Source organism: Papio anubis, chromosome 1 (assembly GCF_008728515.1).
Source record: "Papio anubis isolate 15944 chromosome 1, Panubis1.0, whole genome shotgun sequence".
Classification (NCBI taxonomy): domain Eukaryota; kingdom Metazoa; phylum Chordata; class Mammalia; order Primates; family Cercopithecidae; genus Papio; species Papio anubis.
Window position 1 is genome coordinate 212,281,836 of NC_044976.1, and position 11,161 is coordinate 212,292,996.

At 40.0% G+C, this 11,161-nt stretch overlaps 1 long non-coding RNA gene across 1 annotated transcript; it reads left to right on the top strand.

Annotated features, from left to right (window-relative positions):
• The first annotated feature begins 612 nt into the window (after nt 1-612).
• LOC103880453 lies at nt 613-7,805 on the top strand. The gene is made up of 3 exons (XR_641492.3): nt 613-3,987; nt 5,095-5,173; nt 7,594-7,805. It is a non-coding gene; the product is annotated as an uncharacterized LOC103880453 (long non-coding RNA).
• The last annotated feature ends 3,356 nt before the right edge of the window (nt 7,806-11,161 follow it).

Genomic DNA, 11,161 nt, shown 5'->3' on the forward strand with positions numbered 1-11,161 from the left:
AAGCTGATGTTAGTTACATTTTAATTCCCTTTTGTTGTAATTCCATCTTGGTTCTTCCTAAGAAGATATCTGGAGCAAGGAGCCTGTTTAAACTTACTGTATCCTTCCTTCCCTACTAATGTTGGTAACTTCCCAGCAAAACTGTCAGATTTCTTTACCAGGTTACAAGTAAATTGACTACAGCACTGAAATCTTCAGTTAAAACAGTTAAGATGACCTTCTTTCCAGGTCACCTTAATGCTAAGTGGGAGAACTGAGAGTTTCAAGTCCTAACTGAATAGCTCTACAGATGAGCCTGACAGCACCACCAATTTGGCCTTGATCCAATGCCTGCTAGAGAATTAGAGGCCTCCTGTTAACTCACATAATCTTTAGCTCACTTCCTAGATTTCATACACGTTTTAATGAATTCTATAATGTGCCAAGGACAGTGCTAGACACCAAAAATATGACAGCAAAAAACCATGGTTCCCTGCCGGGTGCGTTGGCTCATGCCTGTAATCCCAGCCCTTTCAGAAGCTGAGGCGAGGTGGGTGGATCCTCTAAGGCCAGGAGTTCAAGACCAGCCTGGCCAACATGGCAAAACCCTGTCTCTACTAAAAATAGTTTTTAAAATTTTTTTTTAAGACCATGGTCCCTGCCCTCAATAGTAGAAGGAAATGATGGCCCTCTAATTCTGAGATAATAAACTCAAATGCCTACCAGGCCAAGAAGATGGCATGCGTAAGGTTCTAAGGGAGACGGGGAGATTAGAGAGAAATGAATTCAGCAGGCACCAGGTAAGGTGACTGCCATTATTCATCTCCAGCAAATTGGTTTCATGCTAGAATTTCTAAATTTCTAATTTTTCAAAGGAAGCCAGATATTCATATTTTATAAGAAATGTCCCAATTCTTTAATGACAGCAAGCTATTCAAATTTATTTTTTAATAATATCATATAACTCAACAAAATGCATCTTAGGGACAGCTAGGCCCTATGGGCCATGAATTCACAACAACCTCTACTTGGTTTTGTGCCCTTTCACCAAAGAACTTGATATGTCTCTCTAGGTTCAAATTTCAATAATCTCTCCGATGTCAATCCAGACAAGCTCCCAGGACTCTGGGCCCCCAGATGGTTTCCAGAGGCAACAGGTAAATGCTGCTACCTCCTCCTCATTTCAAAGTATAAGATGCACACACATACAGTTCTTCGCTTGTTGACAAGATCCTGCATAATCCAGATATCTCACTGACCTTGACTTTTGACATTTTCCCTATTCACACTTCACCTTCCTGCAAAGAAGCCATTCTCAGCTCATGGTCTTTGGATAAAATCATCTTCTGCCTGGAATATTTCCTCTCCCCAAACCTGATTAAGTCCTACCCATCCCTTAGATCACAACTCAAATATCTATTCTTTAAGAAAGCCTGATCACAGCTCAAATGTCTATTCTTTATGAAAGCCTGATCACGCTCAAATGTCTATTCTTTACAAAAGCTTTTCCTAGCTCCCCAGGATAGATCATGTTGCCCTATAACACAAATCCTGCTAGCCAGGTGTAGGGTTCAAGGGATTTCCAGACTGATCAAGGAGAAGGATGTGAGAGCAATGCATGACAAGCTTTATTGGGCAGAATTGCAAGAGAGTGAAAGTCTCCCACGGCATGAGACTGTCCTGAGACTCACAGCGAAGGGGCCACCAGCCAGGGAGGAGGGCAAGTGAATTCCCAGGGGAAAGGGGACGGGAGAGGGGACTTACTAGATGGTGTTGCTTAGCAGTGCAGCAGGCAGTTTCTGAGTCAGAGAGCTCCTAAGGGCAGTAGCAGCTTGGGGTCTCATGGCCACAGGATCTAGTTTATCAATGGCAAGCAGAAGATCGGTTTCATGGGGTGTGCAAAAGAGGCAGAGTCTATCCAGCTAAAAATCTGCTTGTTGTGTGTTATGTTTAAAACAATTTGATGTATTACAATTTGAGTTTGGCACCAGAAAGCTTTTGAGATAATTAGTCTCAACCTCAGGTGAAGAAACAAACAACTTAGGAGCCAATTCACAGAGGGCATTGTTGACTCATTGATTAATAGTGGGCAGGGCCACTGATTGTCTAATTGACCTAATTAGGCCACTGACCTAATTGCCTCCCAAAGTTTCCATCTACACATACTATCCCACTGGGGATTAGAGCTTCAAGTCCACTGATAGGCCCAGTAATGGTTGTGGCTAAAGAGTTTAAATGTATTTCTATGTAAATGATACCAAAAGAGTCCAGATTGCTGAAAGTCTTATGTTGAATCACTCATTCTGTGACAACCTAAAGCAGTCACATGGATAGGATCATAGAAAGACACGAGACTCCAAAGTCAAAGGCCTTTGAGAAGTTCAGACAGGGTGACAACTTCACAAAATAGTTTGTCTCCTCTAGTCCAGACTCGTCATTTCACAGCTGATTCCAGACACATAGCCACAGAAGAGAAGACTCTACTAAACACAGAAAGTTGCTCCAGAGAGGAGGGCTGTACTTCTGTCTGTTCCAGTCATTTTACATCGATCAGGGAGGAGACAGCTACTCTTCTTAGGTCGTAAGATGAAGCAGACTAGAACAATTCTAGTTCTAAGGCTACAGAGAGAAAGTGAAGAGAATCACAAAACACTGAGCCTTAAGCTGCCTTAAAATCTAAAGCTAACCTGAACAGTTCGGTTTTCAGAGTTACAAGGAAGAGACAGCTATCTATCTAAAAATATTAGAAAGATAGAGATGATTGATTGATAGATAATAGATCAATAGATAGGTAGATAATTGATTTATTTACCTGCATCTATACACTCTTACATACCGAAGATTTTTTTTTTCCTTTTGCCCAGTTTTGTTGTTTACTTACTGTTTTAGTCAGCTCAGTCTGCTATAATAGAATACCATAGACTTAAACAGCAGAAATTTATTTCTCACAGGTCTGGAAGCTGGAAGCCTGAGATCAGGGTGCCGGAATGATCAGATTTCTAGCAAGAGCCCTCTTCCTGGTTGACAGAGGCTGTCTTCCCGTTGTGTCTTCATGTGGCAGTGAAAGAGATCATCTGTCTCATATCTCTTCCAATAAGTACACTAATCCCATCCAGGAGGGTTCACCCTCTGACCTAATTGCCTCCCAAAGTTTCCATCTACACATACTATCCCACTGGGGATTAGAGCTTCAACATACAAATTCTGGGGGGACACAAATATTCAGTCCATAGAACTTGCCAAATATCCAAGCCCCAAAAACTGCACCTGCTGCAACCCCCAAAAGAATAGCATGGGATCATCAGAAGGCAGTGACCAGAATCCAGAGTCTGTCAGTCAAGCAGCTAATGCCCGTAAGTTTCATACATCCTTGGTGGGGGTAGCCATCTCTCCTGGGCCATTGGTGATCTCTGACTATTCACTTTACTTCCTGAAGCAACGCTTCTCAAAATTTAACATGCATTAGGGTCTGATGGGGAGCCTGTTAGACCTGCCATTCTCAAAGTTTTGTGGACTCTGAGGCAGGAGGTTTGAGAACCTTACCTTGGAAATATTGTCCTAAAACATAACTGGGTCAACCCTTGCCCCTCACTGTCACATGATTAGACTCAGGAGTCTCTCTGGGTTCATCTCTAAATTAAGTCTCTTGGAAGAGAAACCAAGGTTGCAACCTCCAGTGTAGCTATGAGAGAATATTGCACCAAACCCAAAAGCCATGTGGCAGCAGGTACAAATGCCTGATGCTGTTTTACTCTATGTTACCAGAGTGCCATTAAGTGGTCTTATCACTGGCTGTACATCACAAAGGCAGGCCAAAGGCTAAGCTTCTCTACTCAGTAATAATCTGTGTTGCTATGGGATGCTTATGAATCATTGCTGATCCAGGGGAGTCTAAATTCTCTCTTCCAGGAAGAGATATAAGGGTTGTAAGGACTATTTTACTTTTTACCTTGTACACTTTCCCTTCAAACACTTTAAATTGAGGAATGAAAAATAATCCAGTAAAAGGTAAGTCAGGAGGTTATGGCCACACTTTTATATCTCACATATTAAAGTATTGATTGTTTCCTGTCTTATTACACTGTCTGAGGTGATAGAGAATAAGATCATTTTAGGGCAATTTTAATAAGAAGAATGCATTACTAATCATGAAACATTATATCTCTTATTCATCAAATTAAGTCATGCATTCACCCACTTCATTTCCTAGACATTTATGTAAACAGTAAAGGAGGAAGGTGCTTTTCAGGCAGCCAAGGCATAACTCAATTCATAACAATATTTGTGAATTCTTCTTGTATTTTTCTGCATGAGCTAGGCCAACAGACTCATGACCGCAAGAAGCTATAAGCCTTTGTTTTAAAACTATAAATGTGGCATTTATTTCTCTCCTCTGTCAAAAACAAAAAAGATGCACAAGCTCTAAAAATGGTAACATTGAATAATTTGATTTCTTGCCTAATTGATGAAAACATTTTCTTTAAACTTGGAGAAGAAATTAAGTGGTTGTGGTAGATAAGAGAAACTAAGCAGACACTTACTAAATGTGCTAACAAACGCTTTAGATACAGGGATAAAGGCCCATATTCAGAGTTGGTTAGACAATCATAAAAATAGAAATAAGAATAGAGTGGTTCTTTAATTACCTAATGTTGGTTTTTGCATTTCACTACAAGTTTTCATTCAGCATTTGTTTTCTAAGGTGCAATTCACTAAATAATGTGATATTAATTAGGCACAGTGATAGCCCAGGGAGTGAATTTCCATTTCCTCATTATCAAGCAAGTGCTATCTCCTATGGGCAGTAAGTCATCAACCCCAACATATCATTAGCTTCATCATTTTAGCAAATCAGTTCTGGCTAATAGCTTAAAATTGGTTAAATGGGATGTTCTTTGACATGCAGCCCTGGGAATGATGAGAAAATAATGGGTCTCTTCTTTAGGCAGAAGAATAATTAGTAATAAGGAGGTGCCCTTATTTGTTCAATTAATGATTTTCCAACACAGTGAATGATACATTAGAATAGTCTAGTTCAGGATTGATCTGTAGCAAAATGAATAAGCAAACCTAAGCAGAAGGATACTCATTAGCTGTTTGTTTTTTTCTATTTAGTCCAGCCCCAAGGCATTTGTCAATCAAAAATCTTTCCTACCAGAGAAAGCAAGAATGAAAATTCTCTCTGGCTAAAGAGGTGGGTATTTAGACCTTTATAGAGGTTGCAAATTACACAGATTTATTACTACATATATTTTATCAATAAAATCCACCCTATAAATGTTATATCAAGAGGCATCCTAACCATTTTGAAACACTTGGTTGGGGATTTTTTGTGTGGGTCAGCTGGCAAAGAAGTTGACTTCCATATGTACTTCCCCAGTTAAGGGTATTCCCTCCACCAAAACCATGAGAGCTGACTTAGTGGAAGGCAAGAGTTGACCATAGAAACCTGGTCACTCTTCATCTGAGCATCTCAGCGTCACCAGTTTCTTTGTGTGTGTGTAGATATGGCCCCCTTATTTTCTACAAAGGAGAGAAGTAGGCAGAAGAAGTTGTTTTGAAGATTAAGATTAATGGCATGTATGCCAAATATTTGGACCTCCTGGAAGAAAGATGCTATGGGACAGTTGTCCCGAAGCCCGGTTCACTGTTAAGAGCATCTGAGAGCTTCTTACAAATAAATTCCCCAGTCCAGAGCTTCTCAGACTTTAATGTGTATAACAACCCCAGGGGACTTTTGTTAAGCTTCAGATTATGCTTCTTTAGGTTTGGGTTGGAGCTTTTGATTCTGTACTTCTGACAAGCTCCCAAGTGATGTTGATGCTGCTGGCCCATGGTTTGGGAATCACTGCTGTTAGCCTTGTTTTGAAATACTATCATTCTTGTGAAAGTGCTTTATAAATGGTAATGCATTACCTTAATTGAAGAATTATAATAAACAGGGATTGTGTTACTAAAATAACCATATTACAGTCCATTTTAGATATGATGTAATATGCATAATATGGCCCTCAAAATGTTTTCTTTTTTCTCTTAATTTGTTAGTTCTTTAAAATCCAATCTATTAGCAAATTCTGTCCGTTACTTTCTGTGACCTGCTCCTTTGATTCAACATCAACTTTGTAAGATTCATTCCTGTTGTGCAGAGCTGCAGTTAATTCACAGAAAAATTATATTTCAATATAAAAACATTAATTTAAATATCATAATATCACACCCTACACAAACATAAACTCTAGATTGATATTTTTAAACAAAATGTGGGGCCGGGCACAGTGGCTCACGCCTGTAATCCCAACACTTTGGGAGCCTGAGGCAGGCAGATCACAAGATCAGGAGTTCGAGACCAGACTGACCCACATAGTGAAACCCCATCTCTACTAAAAATACAAAAAATTAGCCGGGCGTGGTTGCGGGCACCTGTAATCCCAGCTACTCAGGAGGCTGAGGCAGGAGAATGGCGTGAACCCGGGAGACAGAGGTTGCGATGAGCCGAGATCGTGCCATTGCACTTCACCCTGGGCGACAGTGAGAAACTACATCTCAAAAAAAAAGGAAAAGAAACAAAATGTGGAAAAAACTTGTCACTCAGAAATATAGAAGAATGTTTTTATAGCTCCAAAATAGGGAAGGGTTTCTTAACAAGACCAGAAAGCACAAATTACAAGGACAGCACTGTTGGAATTGAACATACAGCAATTTAAATTGTCAGCTGTGATTTAAGGAAAATAAAATTGAGACAAGTGACAATAGTTGCAGTATATATGGCAAAGATTAGTATCTAAAATTCACAAAGAACTCTTACAAACTTCTAAGAAAATGAATGATACAATAGAAGAATGGTTTTGAAGAACAGGTAAATCACATAGGAAAAAAAAAAACTAAATTGCTAGTAAACAGCCAAAGGAGCTCGACCACACTTGGGTAATCAGGAAAAAAAAAAGTGAGAACATTAAGCTACCATTTCATACTCATTTGATTGGCAACAATTTTAGTCTAAGAATACAAAATGTTGGTAAGAACATCCCTTTTAATGGTGTGGCTATAAATTGGGAATATCATTTTGGAGATCAATCTTGCAATGTCTAGTAAAGCTATGTTGCTCTCCACTCCACTGTTCTACTTCTAGATAGGAAGACTTGTAAATGATTGTTCATTGCAATATTATTTGTATTTAAAAAACAAGATAAGGACAACTATAGTGACAAAAAAAGAACTTATTTACTTGCAAGATAAGAAAAGACAGGTAAGTCAACAAATTGAGTATTTCTCTGGTGGCAGCGGGGAGGCAAAAAGAAGATTCATGGAGGCTAATGACAGATGGAAGCTTGCACTATGGATAAGGTACAATGACTACATATCCATGCAGAGTTCATTAAAATAAATTAGTAGTAAATGTTGAAAGAGAAAAACATCATTCAGTATCTGAAACCAAGAAGCAGACAGCTAGGGTGGTCAAATAGCTCATCCAACAAACTTCTCATCTCATAGGGAAAGTTCTTTGGGACGAGTTCGCGTTGAGTAGTAATGGTTACAGAAGCAGGACTGGGTTGGTGTTAGTCTAAGAAGCATGGATTATGTTGGCTACAGAAGCATGCCTTTTGTTAGTTACAGATGTGGGAATAGACATCAGCCTTAGAAGCATATTAACTGGAGTGAATCTGATGCCGATTCCTGGACTTTCAAAGCATGAGGCTGTCACTGATTGGCAGCTTTCAGAGGCTGTATTCACCGAAGTGAGTTGTCATTGATTTAATAAAGAGATTTAAAAACAATGCTGCTGTTTATTTAATATCATAGCTACAGACCTATCACTGATTAATAGATTTAAAACCAGTGCCAATGTTCATTTATTACTTCTTTTTCTTTTCCTTTTTTCTTTTTTTTTTTTTTTTTTTTCTTTTTGAGATGGAGTCTTGCTCAGGCTGGAGTGCAGTGGTGCAATCTTGGCTCACTGCAACTTCTGCCTCCCAGGTTCAAGCGATTCTCCTGCCTCAGCCTCTAGAGTAGTTGGGACTACAGGTTTGCGCCATCATGCCTGGCTAATTTTTGTATTTTTAGTAGAGGTGGGGTTTCACCATGTTGGCCAGGCTGGTCTCAAACTCCTAACCCCAAATGATCCCCCCACCTCGGCCTCCCTAAGTGCTGGGATTACAGGCGTGAGCCACCTTGCTCGGCCAGTGAAACAGCATTTGGTTTGATATCACCTAAGAAAGGATTGCTGCAGGTACAAAGTTCTTCTTTTATACTTGCATAGGAAAAAATTGGAGATCAAATACATGCTCATCAACAGAAGAATAAACTGTAGTACATTCATATGAAGTATTCTATAGTTGTTAAACCAAACTGAATCCAAATATGTCACAGAAATAAATATCTAAAACAGAATCTTTAGTAAAGAATGAAAACTGGAGAATATAACATGTGGTCTAATATTCGTGTATTTTTTTAGAAAACAGTATTGTGTTTATGTGTGTGTGTTTGTAGATTGTCAAATGAGAAAAACATGGACCAGATACACACTAAATTCACAATTACGTCTAACTTGGGCAGGTGGGAAATAGAATCAGGAAAAGAAAAAGAACTTGGAGGAAAATATGAGTTTGGGGGGTAATTCATTGTTCTGTGTTTCTATATGTGGCACATTTCTCTCAAACAAAACCTAAGCTTTCAGTGATTGTTCTACTTTTCTCATGAACAACTAATTATCTTTTAAAAATCTTTCTAAAACCGTGAATTGTCCTGCCTGTAACACAAACGTAAAACAGATTAAGTCTGTACTACTGATCTAAAGCCACGGATAAAGGATTTTGTTTGTTTGTTTGTTTTTGAGACGGAGTCTCGCTCTGTCGCCCAGGCTGGAGTGAGCGGCGCCATCTCAGCTCACTGCAAGCTCCGCCTCCCGGTTCCCGCCATTCTCCTGCCTCAGCCTCCCGAGTAGCTGGGACTACAGGCGCCCGCCGCCTCGCCCGGCTAGTTTTTTGTATTTTTAGTAGAGACGGGGTTTCACCGTGTTAGCCAGGATGGTCTCGATCTCCTGACCTCGTGATCCGCCCACCTTGGCCTCCCAAAGTGCTGGGATGTCAGGCGTGAGCCACCGCGCCCGGCCGAATAACGGACGTTTTAACAAGAAAGATGACCTCATTCCCTTAGTACTGTATTTTAGCTCCGTCAAATTTTGACTGGTGCCATTCTCCTCAGCTGCCGTGATTTCCAATTTAGTTGTGATAAACAGTCTTCTCTGAAAGTTTCCTTGACAGGATTTCTCTTTGAAAAAACAGAAGTTGCCGAAGGGAAAAGACCAGGAGTATAAATAAGCCCCTGCCTTCTTGACTGAAATTTTTACTGAGATAATTATAGAATAGATCTGCATACAGTTAGAAGAAATAATACATAGAGATCCCATATGCACTTTATTTTATTTTATTTTTATTTTTTATTTTTATTTTAAAAGGGTTTTTTTTGAGATGGACTCTCGCTCTGTCACCCAGGCTGGAGTGCAGTGGCGGGATCTCTGCTCACTGCAACCTCCACCTCCCGGGTTCAAGCGATTCTTGTGCTTCAGTCTACGGAGTAGCTGGGATTACAGGCACCCGCCACCACGCCCGGCTAATTTTTATATTTTTAGTAGAGACGGGGTTTGGGGTTTCGCTATGTTGGCCAGGCTAATCTCAAACTCCTGACCTCAGGTGATCCACCTGCCTCAGCCTCCCAAAGTGCCAGGATTCAGGCGTGAGCCACCGCACCCGGCCCCCATATGCTTTAACTAGTTTCCTCCAAGGGTAAAATTTTGCAGAGCTATAGTATAACATCACAACCATATTGGCATTGATACAACCCACTGACCTTCCAGCTGTCCCAGTCTTACTTGTACAGTAACTCCTCACTTAACATGGCATACAGTTTCTTGAAAACTGCAACTTTAAGTGAAACAAAGTATAATAAAACCAATTTTACCTTAGGCTAATTGATACAAACAAGAGTTAAATTCCTACGGTACATTTCTTGTCCCAAAAACATGATCAAACTTCTAAATAAAGACCTAAAACACTCCTAATTAGTATTAAGCACTGGAAAAAAATGTGAACTATACACACATTTAAGACAGATTAATAAAAACAAGTAAGACAATTGGTTACCCAATTTTTGGTGGATTTGTGAATGATGGTGGCTGTCTGGTGGTGAGTTCAAAGAATAAATGTTTGTAAAGCAAACATTTTCTGGGGCACCTCCCACCACCTTGCAGGCCAAAAGCAATTACCTATATGGCCGCTTTTGTCAGGCATAATTTATTGTCATGCATTTGGATGATTATCACAGACTTTATGAAATTTTATTTTATGATAATTTGTATGCATTCATTCATTTTCCAACCTGCTTATTTCAGTTAAGGGTTATTGGTGGCTGGAGCCCATCCAGGGAGCTCAGGTCACAGGGCAGGAACCAACCCTGGATGGGATGCATCCCAGGGTGCACTCACACACACCCACACTGACTCACACCACTGGAACCATGTAGACATACCAATGAACCTAACAAGCACAGCTTTGGAACGTAGGAGGAAACCAAGGCACACAGAGAAAACCCACACAGGCATGCGGAGAACCTGCAAACTCAACACAGACAGGCCCTCGCCAGCAATCTGTTTTTTTATCAATGTTATAACAAAATGACATTGAATGAAACAATGTTACTGGAAACCTACTGTACTCATGACTCTGTGTGTGTGTGTGCGTGTGCGCGCACGTGTGTGTGAATCAGGTACTATCTACTTTTATCACACGTATGCTCATACATCCACCGGCACAGTCAAGATACTGATAAGTTCCAACATGACAAGTATCCCTCGTGTTGCACTTTTATAACCCAACCCAAGTCCCTCCTAACTCCCCTCCCCACCCCTAACCTTTCTAAGGTTTGTTATTTCAAGACTGCTTTACATAAATGGAATCACACAGTATGAAACATTTGCAGATTCACTTTTTCATTCAACATAATTCTCTAAAGATTCATCCATCCTTGTGTGTATCAACAGTTTGTTCCTTTTTATTGCTGAGTTTCATTACTGGGTTATTCCATGGATGTACCACAGGTTGTTTAACCATTTACCCATAGAAGGACCTCTGAGCTATTTCCAGTTTTTAGATATTATGAATAAAGCTGCTGTGAACATTTGTGTACA